This window comes from Grammomys surdaster, unplaced genomic scaffold (assembly GCF_004785775.1).
Source record: "Grammomys surdaster isolate TR1022 unplaced genomic scaffold, NIH_TR_1.0 188, whole genome shotgun sequence".
In the NCBI taxonomy this organism is placed as follows: domain Eukaryota; kingdom Metazoa; phylum Chordata; class Mammalia; order Rodentia; family Muridae; genus Grammomys; species Grammomys surdaster.
In genome coordinates, this window is record NW_021604633.1 from 2,685,862 (window position 1) to 2,697,005 (window position 11,144).

Below are 11,144 nucleotides of genomic sequence, written 5' to 3' on the forward strand. Positions count from 1 at the left end.
CTTGGGAGAGCTGAGGTGGGTATTTTTATAGCCTAGGGCGTTTGGAACTATCTACCCTGAACAACAGAAATCCAATGATCATGAGATAGTGACAGGGTGAAGTCTTCATACACAGGCACCAGATTTCTGAAAAACCTGCTTAGAAAGAGTGGGTGTTAAGCTAGGCTTACTGGTAACTTCTTTCTGGAAATATGAAATTATAACAATCATGACTGTAGACAATAATCTTCAGTATGACTATAGACTGTTTCTTACAACCTTATCTTAACAGAGGACTCCTGAACACTTGAAAATATTCTCAGAAAGATTCTCTAGCTAAACAGGTCATAGATCATAAGAACACACTCTGGTTATTCTTCTAAATGGATATTAAACTACCCCTTAAGTACTTATCATTATAGTTTTGTTTTATTTTGTACTAGATAATGGCTAACACAGAGATGCAACTGGGGGCCAGTGTGCAAAGAATGAGAGAGCATGGAAGGCACCCCTCTTTTTAAAAAAAAAATTGAAGGTTTTATTTATTTACATTTCAAATGTTATCCCCTTTTCTGGTTTCCCTTCTGCAAACCTCCTATCCATGTGCCCTTACCCTGCTTCTATGAGGGTGCTCCCCCACCCATCTACACACTCCTGCCTCACTGCCCTAGCATTCCTCTACACTGGGGCATCAAGCCTTCACAGGACCAAGAGTCTCCTCTCCTATTGATGCCAGTTAAGGCTCCTTCAGCTCCTTCAGTCCTTCCCCTAACTCCTCCATTGAGATCATTGTGCTTAGTCTACTGGTTGGCTGCAAGCATCCACATCCATTTTGGTCAGGATCCGGCAGAGCCTCTCAGGAGACAGCTGTATCAGGCTCTGCCAAGAAACACTTTTTGACATCAGCAACAGTGTGAGTTTGGTGTCTGCATATGGGATGGATCCCCAGGTGGGGCAGTCTCTGGATGGTCTTTTCTTCAGTCTCTGTTCCACTCTTTGTCCCTGTATTTCCTCTAGACAGGAGCAATTCTGGGTTAAAATTTTGGAGATGGGTGGATTGTCCCATCCCTCAATTGGAAGCCATGCCTAACCTCTGGATATGGTCTCGACAGGTTCTCCCTCCCCTTTGTGGGGCATTTCAGCTAATGTCATCCCATGGGGTCCTGTGAGGCTCTTGCTTTCCTGGCATCTGGGACTTTCTGGTTGCTACCCCCAGTTCCCCATCCCCCATTGCCACACACCTCTGTTCAATTTCCTGACACTCTGTCATCTTCACCATCTCCTCCCATACCTGATTCTCCCCCTCTTTTTCCCTTCCCCCTCTTCTCTTCCTCCTAAGTCTCTCCCACCCTCTACTTCCCTTGATTATTTTGTTCCCCCTTCTTGGTAGCACTGAAGCATCCACTCTTTATTCTTCCTTCCACTTGAGCTTCATGTGGTCCATGATTTGTATCATGGGTATTCCATGTTTTTTGCCTAATATCCATTTATCAGTGAGTACGTACCATGTGTGTTCTTTTGTGACTGAGTTACAGAAGGCACCACTCTAAATGGATCAGTTGGCAAATTCTACACAATAGAGGTCAGGTATCAGCTTAGAAAAGAGGTAGTGGGGGTTGTCTATAAGACAGTGTTTATTATATATAGCAGGGTCAGTATACACAGGAACTCACGGCAGTTGTGGCTGTATGAATGAAATCTGTACAAGAGCAAGCAGCTCTACATTAAAGCACAAAGAATGGAAGGGCTCACAACATCCCAGCCATATCTGAGGAGGTACTAGCAATTGATGACTGCTGGAGGAGGGACAGTCTATTTTATTTAGGGGTATGGCAACATTTTAGGCTACCTGTGCTGTAGTAGAGGTTTCCTGAATCACTGAGTGGACTCAGTGGGTTAAAAAAATGCTCACAGACTTGAGAGGAAAAATTAGTGGTGCAGATGTGGGAGGAGTTGGAGGGAGAATGGAGGGGTAAATGTGATCAAACTTCATTCTATGTTTGATAAAATGCTGAAACAATTAAAACGATATTCTCAAGCCACCATATTGCACCATGAGGAGATCAATTATGTTTTCATTCACTTATTCATAGGAATAGTACTTGGTTTGTATAATCAGCTTACTTAAAAATGATTGCTACATACATAAAGTCTAACTATGGATCAGGTTGAAGTAGCAAGTTGATTTCTCATGGTTCAGCTCATTTTAATGAATCTGGCTGTTCTTTCCAGGTCTGATAGCTGGCAGGATTTGCAAGTGTTTCAATATCTTAAGACCTGACTGTAACTCCAGGAGCTTCCACTTCGAGACCACAGTGGTGCTTAGAAGCTGACAGATTTCCATCCTTAGCTTTCAGTTCTTGTAAATATGATGCTGTTATGGTGTTAACTATAAATGTATTATAAGTACTGAATACTTGGTGCCCAGCTAGGAGCACTGTTTGGGAAGAATGTTCAAGAGTCCTAGATAGCAGATACATGGCCTTATGTATTATGGTCTCAGGGTTACAACCTGGCTGCAATTCTGAACTAAGCCTTCTGATTGTCTGCTGAGATGTAAGCAAGCCCATAGTAAACACAGCCCTTCCCATGATTATCTGGATCCCTGTGCCACGAACTAAATAAACCCTTAGGTTGCTTTTTGTCAGGGATTTGGTTATAGAGATGAGAAAATGAGAAAAGAATGGTGAGTAATGGGGATGTTGCTTTAGTTTTTGAGAAATGAAAAGTAGAAAAATTGGCAACCAGATGTTCTAAGATGTTCTAAGATGATCAGATCATCATCAGAGTAAATTAAAAGAAGATTCATTTGTTCATGAGTAAAAGAGCTGGTTATAAAATACTAGGCATAACTGATATCTCATGTAACTGATATGTCTTTATTCTCCTTCCCACCCCCTGTGTGTGGTATACGTATGGGTTCATAGGTAGGACAAGTAAGGTACAAACTGCTAAGCACCAATGAAATGTATTTATATCACGTGTGTGTGTGTATTTGTATTTGATGTGTCTTTCTTAATCACTCTCCACCTTAGTTTTTTAGGCAGGATCTCCCTACATTACTTGAAGCTCACTGTTTCCCCTAGACTAGCTGGCCCGTGAACCCCTAGGATTTACCTGTCTCTGTCCCTTAACACTGGGATTATAGACATGGGTTGGCATGTCCAGCTTTTCACTGAGTACTAGGGGTCTGAGCTCAGGTCCTCATGGTTATACACCAGTACTTTGACTTCTGAGAAATCTCCTTATCTATATCTGTCTTGCAAATCAATGTTGGTGATTACATTAATACAGAACCTTCACCCAATATGCTACTGTTGCTACTTTGCAGTTCCATTTCACACATGTTCATATGCTATGTCACTCTTTCTCCCTCATATCATATTACTTATCCACTTTAATTCAAACATCAAGTTCCTGGGGCTCAGAAAGGTGGTTTATTTGGAAATAAAACTATTTTGTAGTCAAAATCTGAGTGTTTATTTGGTTTTCTATTTATTTGTTTATTGACGTGTGTGTGTGTGTGTGTGTGTGTGTGTGTGTGTGTGTGTGTGTGCGCGCCATGGGTGTGCATCATAGAGGAGGCCAAAAGAAGGGGTGTCAGATTCCCTGGAGCTGGAGTTACAGGCAGTTGTGAGTCTCCCAACATAGGTCTTATACCTGAACCTGAACAGATTTTAACAGCTGAACTACTTAATTTTTTCATCTGTGGTTTTTACTTGCTTAGTAGAATTGAATTTGCTGAGAGCACCAATCAGCAGCTATACTAAGAAGAGACCTTGTCAAGCCACATCCCACTAACCTTGACAGCAGCAAACCCATGTCACCTAGAAGGCTCCCTCCAGCTCTTCAGCTATGTTGCTTCAGCTGGCAGGATGGCCAAGCCTCTCAGCTTCTTGATCCTCTAGGAGGGGGAAACACAGCCATTGTCAAAGCCAGGGAAAGTTTACAAGCTTCCTCAGCCATGGCAAGTGCAGCTGGGGCAGTTAGAACACAATCCAGCCAATTGTGCTTTCTCCAACAATAACCTTCCTCATGAATAGGGTGGCCATATGGTGCCATTTCCCGGACGCAGTTCTGGTTTATTCCTAGTGACCCTGTGTAGCTGCTGAGAGCATTTCTTTTCACTCCCAGACTATGCTGAGCTGGATAATAAACATTACGATCAACCTGCTCATAAACATTATTGTGTGCTGTAATTAATTTATATCAGCATTGTAAGTCAAGATACAAGATAAGTGCCATTTAAGTAACTACCAGTAGGTTCAATGCAAGAGCTATGCTAACTCCGTTTATGTTATTAATTATCACTGCCTAAATTAATTAAATATTCCTTATCTGAGCTACCCAGAAGCAGACTTCTGCTTTGCAATATGCCTTCAAAGCTCCTTTTTCCAAGTCCCTCCAGGGACACATGGCCTCTGGATCACATTGGTGCAGGTGATAGCTTCAAGGCATGTCCCTGAAGCCTTGGGATAGAGGGTGTTACGTCTTCTTGCCCAGCTGCCCTCAGCCATAACCAGAGAGCCACTTCCCTCAGGGTTTTTTGCAGTTAAGGCACTAGCTGAATCCTGTTGTTTTGCTTTCTGGAGACATGGAATAGACAGGCTCTGAGAGCATAGGTTCAGAGGAAGTGAAAATAGAAGAAGAGGGGCCTGGCCACAGCTGTGTGGGCCGAGGCTGTAAGAATGTTTGCTGAACTATGTACCCCAGCTCCATTATAGCATGAACGTAACTCAAAAGTATAGCCAGGTTCTGGTAGGACAGAGCACCCCTAGGATGGCAGCTGAGAACATATACTAGTTAGTTGATGTTAACTGCCAGTGTAAATTTGTTAAGGCAGAAAGGAGGAGGGAGGAAAGGAAAGGAAGAGAGAAGAGATGCCACCCCCAATCCATTTGCTAATACTAACCAAGGATCATTTAAATTTCATAAACTAGGACGTATTTTGAGTTCACAATACATTTTTATTAGTTTTGGTCCCTACCAAGCTGTGCATTTCCATGATTAATTCTCTAAAGTTAAGTTGGGACCCCTTCATACTGTGTGGTGCATTTAAGGTAGAGAAGAAAGTCTGAAGGAAGGATGGATTTCCCAATTGTAGAAAGTCTGATACTATACCCACCGAACAGGCAGCTTCGCTCCCACAGGACTCCTTCTGTGAGTCAGAGAGCTGACACTGAAGGTCTGGAGGTCACTGTGAGTCACTGAGGGGCACAGTTAGGATCATGCAATAGCAACAATACCCAATGCACAAATGACAGCAAACAAGAGTGAGAGGAATCTGCCCCTGGTCAGGTGACCCTATGACCTCAGAACACTTATTGCAGGGTCAGCTTAAATGATATGGAACTGGTGGTGGGTGGGGGAATACCCCAAAAGGAAAAATGAACATGATCAAAACCAGAAACAGAACAGAGCTGCAGTGTCCACCCCAGCGAAGCTGCCTGCTCGGTGGGTATAGTATCAGACTTTCTACAATTGGGAAATCCATCCTTCCTTCAGGAGGCAGCCTCATAGATAAAGAAGAACAAAACACACACACGCACACACACACACACACACAAACCACCAATGGGCAAACCTGGTCAAGTTTATGTATAGATACTTCTTATTGAAAGCAAGAAATGGAAGCTTTCTTTCATAGGTGTGAAATATTAGGTTGTCATTTTGAAGTTTTATTACTCACTGTGTGTGTGCTCGCATACATGCGTGTGTGTGCACACACATGCATATGCTTGTTTGATATTTTCATGATGCCACGGATTGGGGAGGAAGATATACGCTTGTCCCTTTCAGATGTGTCCTTCTCATGGGGTTAGGTGGCATTACCCAGTACTTATGGGTGGACCTGTTGTCCTCTGCTCTGACTCAGACCAAGAGTCTCACTGTTAGAGTGTGGTAGAGCTGGTCAGGCACACTCAATCTATGCTGGATGTTTGGATCAGGAGTCAACTAACTATTCTGCTGGTAAGAATTGTCCAGTGTCCCATTTTTATAACTTAATCTTCTTACTGTAAGACGCAACTGTCAATTTATTGGCATTTCAGTCTAGGTGCTTTCTTCAGAGCACGGGTTTAACAGTTGCTACAGAGGTTAGGGTTAGAGGGATTAGAATCATGGTCAAGGTCAAGGTCAGGGTTGGAATTAGGGTTGTGGTTGGGATTAGGATTAGGTTAGAGATAAGGGTTTGGGGTTAGATTTAGGGTTAAGTTTGGTGTTTGGATTACAGTTATGGTTGGGGTTTGGGTTGTGGTTGGTTTTAGTGTTGGGTTTGTGGTTAGAATTTGAAATAGGGTGGGCATCAGAGTTAGGGTTACAGTTAGCATCAGGGTTGGGGTTGTAGTTGGGTGTGATGTTGGGTTGAGGGCTAGCATTATGGTTGAGGTTGGTTGAGGTTGAGGTTCGTGTTTAGGTTGAGGTTGGGGATAAGATGATTGGTCATTCATCTCTAACTGCTTCCTGGATGTGGGTCAGAGTTAAGGTTATGGTTAGGTTTAGGGTTGTGGCTGTTATTTGGGTTGGTGTGGCACTGTGATTGGGATTGGATTTGGAGTTGAAATTGGGTTTAGGGTTAGGGCTTAGATTAATTTTAGTGTTAGTGTTAAGATTAAGCTTTTGGTTTTTATTGAGGTTGGGCTTATTATTATTGGGGATGAGATGGGGTTGAGGTTGGGGTTCGGGTTAAGGTTAGGGTAATTGTTAAGATGACTGGCCACTCACCTTCAACTGTTTCCTGGATGTGGGTCAAGTTTGCATAGCTCTCTCTTGCTTAATATGGTGTGTGCTGATTAGTGTTTGTCAACTTGACACAAAGTGCATCATCTGGGAAGAGAGTAATCTCAATTGAGAGATTGCTTCCATCTGACTGGCCTGTGGGTGTGTCTGTGGTGTATTTTCTTGACTGATGGCTGATGTTGGAGTGCTCACTGCATCATGGGTGTTGCTATCCTTGGAAAAGTGGGTTGTATAAGAAAACAGACTGAATAAACCTTGGGAAGCACTCCAGTAAGCAGCACTCCTCCATGGCTTCTGCATTAGTTATCTTCAGTTTCTTGTCTTGAGCTTCTGTCCTGGCTTCCCTTGATGATGGACTATAGCCAGTAAATCAAATAAATCCTTTCCTCCACAAGTTAGTTTTGTTTGCTTTTAAAACAGCATGAAAAAGCAGACTGAGATAGGATGGTTATCAGAGACTGCACAATCTAGTAGGTGACATGGCGATGTTGGCAGTGTAAGTCATTTGTATTTACCTAAAACTCAGATACAAAATGGATTCTTTATATATAACATAGGTAAGACACTGCAGGGTGAGCTTTGGTCAGCTCTTAGGCACTGAATTTTATGAGAACAATGTCAAGAAAGCTTGTGCAAAGTAAGATGGGTGAAGCGTTAGAGCATGAGTGGACTTAGAAGCACCATTACATAGATATCAAAGGAACCGTAGAGAAAGGAAAATGCTGAGATAACTACTAATTTCTTTGAGCACTTTCAGGATCTTGATGTGCCAGAGGGCTTCAATTCATCTTCTGTAGCCTCACAGAGAAGATAGAGACTCAACGGATGGAAGAGCTAGGAAATTAGATCAGACGCAGTATTAGATAGAATTTCTAACAATACAAAATTTCCATGAGATTAGTGATTCTCCCTCATTGAATATTCATGTGATATGTTCTTTCTTTTTAGCATGTGAGACTTGTATTGCTCCCTTACTCTGTTACTTAGGGATAGTAGTCTCTAGGGATCACTAATTGATATAAGAAATGAGTCCCAGAGTGGCTTTTATTGATCTATTACTGACCATCAGATTTGATGGCAACCTTGTACTCTGACTCAAGATGCTGACCTATATTGGTCTTATCATTTCCATGACCCCTGTCTTTTCCAATGAGAAGCTCCTCCAAGAGACAGAGGGAAGAAACCTAAGGGGATGAGGTCATAGTAGACTGCCTTTATCCTTGAATAGCCATCACTATTACTATAAAAGGGTCTGTTCTGCCTGGGTCCCTCTTTGTCATCATAGCTCCTCTTGTGTTTGTCCATCAGATCAGTGGTTGTACAAATTCTTACATTCTCCCATGCATGTTCCTTGTATCATACACTCTTCAAAATGGTTCTTTTCAAACCAGCCCTCCTCATATGATTTCAACTTGAGTATGCTTGGCCACTTGGTTTTCTGACTGCTGCATAGAAACTGGCTAAAGCACAAGAAAGATTTTCATGTCATAGAGACTCAAGGCAGGAGCACCTCTGGTTTCAGAATCTTTACACAGGTATTCCCTGGAGTGCTTTTGTGTTATCTGGATGTGAGTGAAGTCAGAAATGAATCTGCTGAGATGCCTGTGTCAATTGGGGCAGCTCAAGCCTCCTGTCCTTGCATTCAGGGGTCATTGTGTAACTGGGCACCTTTTAGGAAAACTAGAATCAGATTGGCCATCAGACTTTTGTGAAGGGTTGCTGTTGCTTCTGAACACTGCTTCCTCATCACTGGCTTTTTGGCTTTCTGGCTTTCCTTCCTCTCAATCGGTAGAACCAACTCATGCCTCATTTGGGAGAAGATATTGGTACTGTCAGGAAACTAATGTTAATTAAAACATGATCAGGCTTGATGTCTTGAAGCAGATATGTCTCCTTGCAGATACATAAGTTAGGCTTCTTAGAACAAAGATAGGAATGACCCTCATTGCAAAGACCTCATAATGGAGGAATTAAACAATGTGTCTACATAGGGAGTGAGAGTTGTGCAGAATCTGACCCATGTAAATCAATCCAGACATCTGAATGATGTGAAAAACCAGAGGATCCCAGAGACAGCAAGGAGAGTTTAGGTCCCACTGCTGTGCAGGGGAAGGTTGTACTTCTAGGAAATACAGGAGCAAAGAGCTGAACTGACCACTGTTAAGGACCCATAATGCACAGGCGTGGTTACATGAGGCTAAGCAGAGTCCACCAAGGGGATTGTGTGGGTCCCTAATTTTACTTCTTGAGGTTTTGAACATAAGCTCTCTGAGGAGCTGTCTTCCCAGAGACAGGACAGAAGAGGATACCATGACCTCCTAGAGTGCTGATTTCCTGTTTCCCCCATTCTGAAATAATCTAAGTCCTGATTCATTTGGCATTCTTCAGATCTCTGGATTGGTTTATGTGGGTCAGTTTCTGCACAACTTTCATTCCCTGTGTAGAAACACTGTTCAGTTCCTCCCTCATGATGAGTTCGCACGGACTGTTGGCAAGTGTTACTCTAGGGCTTGAGTTCCAACAGAGTAAGGGATTCAGGGTTAAAAGGCTGGGACTTAATGAGCTGGAAGTGACAGTGAACTATGGGATACAAGACAATAATGATTGTCCATTCCTTTGCCTTGAACTAGAGAGAGGTCTTGAAGGAAACCAGGCAACCATCTGAGAGTAAGTCATGATTCCGTGGAAAAAAAATGGATTTGTGTTTTTTTCCCCCTTCTTTGGGTAAGTTGCTTTAATAAGATGCGGTGAAGGTAGTGAAGGACTGATGGTTGGGCAGGTGGAAGCCAATCTAACCCTATGCTTTGTATTTAGCTGGCTCAGTCAGCCTGTTCTGTCTCAGGGGGTTCAAAAATTCTGCATGTAAAATGATCTAAATCTAAAGGTTACAGTGGGTAATTTTGGATTTAATTTGCCATGACTGTGATATATCCAACTTGGCATCTTTCAAGCCAGCTTCAGATGTTTAAATGCACCCCATGTATAGCCTGGTGGAAGACTCTGCACACAGTACTGCTATGCTCAGCCTTCATTTCCTAGCTGGTTTAGTTTCACATGGAAGGGTGTGCTTGGAGAAGGAAGTTCACCTGATCAAACTTTCTAAAATGATCTTTATGGGACTTGCAGCCTAAGAGACTTGAAAATTCTGAATGAGCTTGTCTCCCTCACTTGTCTATAAACTCCTTGGTGGCACAGGATCTGACTGCTCATCTTTGATCCTTCAAATGTGTTGTGATGGTTAGCCTCGAGGGTCAGTTCAATTGGATCTTGACTCTTGAGGCAGCTAAGAGATACACCTTTGAGTAGACTTCTGAGGTATCTAGCATCCTGGATTGAGCGAGTACCAGGTTCTCAGCTTTGCCAACATGTTAGACCATTAGACTGCCCAGAAGGAATAACGTAAGACAATCTAATAAACCATTCTTTTACTATCTGTTCATTCTATTGAAATCTACAGAACTCTAACACAGATGTGATGTTTAGAGCATGGTCTATGCTTCTTGTGCTGGCCAAGTAGATTGCTAAATAGCCAATGAGAATGAATAGATTCAGAATGGGTTGAGAGGCCGGAGGAAATCATGAGTGGGAGGAAAACCAAGCGCTTTTGTACTTTATAGGGTTAATTATCTTATTTTTATGTGTGTATATGTGCACAAGACAGGTGTATCGACTCACAGAGTCCAGAAAACAGTGTCAGGTCCCCTGGAACAGGAGCTACAGGCTGTTGTGACCTGACATATGGGAGTCAAACTTGGGGCCTCTCTCAGAGCAGCATGTACGGTTAGCCACTTATCTACCACTCCAGTCCCAGATATACACTTTTCCTACTGTGAAGAACTTTATTCACCGTACTTATTTTAAACAGGCTTACATAATATTCAAGGCTGAACAATCTATCCATTCATCTATCCATCTATCAGCTCTCTGTTTGTCTGTCTATCATTGTCATCATCATCTATACGTGTGTGTGTATGTATCTGTACTTTAAAAATGAAGGCTTATTTTATCTCACGGAGGCAAAATAGTTTTGTAAATACATGGCTTAGTGCACATTAATCAATCCTTACTGGAAATTAATGAAGCTCTTTTTGCATGTAAACAAGCAATACAAAATATGAAAAATATCTAAATAAGGGGAGAAGTTTTATGGATTGAGAGGTGACTGAGAAGATTAGACCAAAAAAATGAGCATAGGGCCAAAGGAAGAATAAGAATAAGAATAAGAATAAGAATAAGAATAAGAATAAGAATAAGAATAAGAATAAGAATAAGAATAAGAATAAGAATAAGAATAAGAATAAGAATAAGAGCCGTGCGGGTGGTGGTGGCGGCGCATGCCTTTAATCCCAGCACTTGGGAGGCAGAGACAGGCAGATTTCTGAGTTCGAGGTCAGCCTGGTCTACAGAGTGAGTTCCAGGACAGCCAG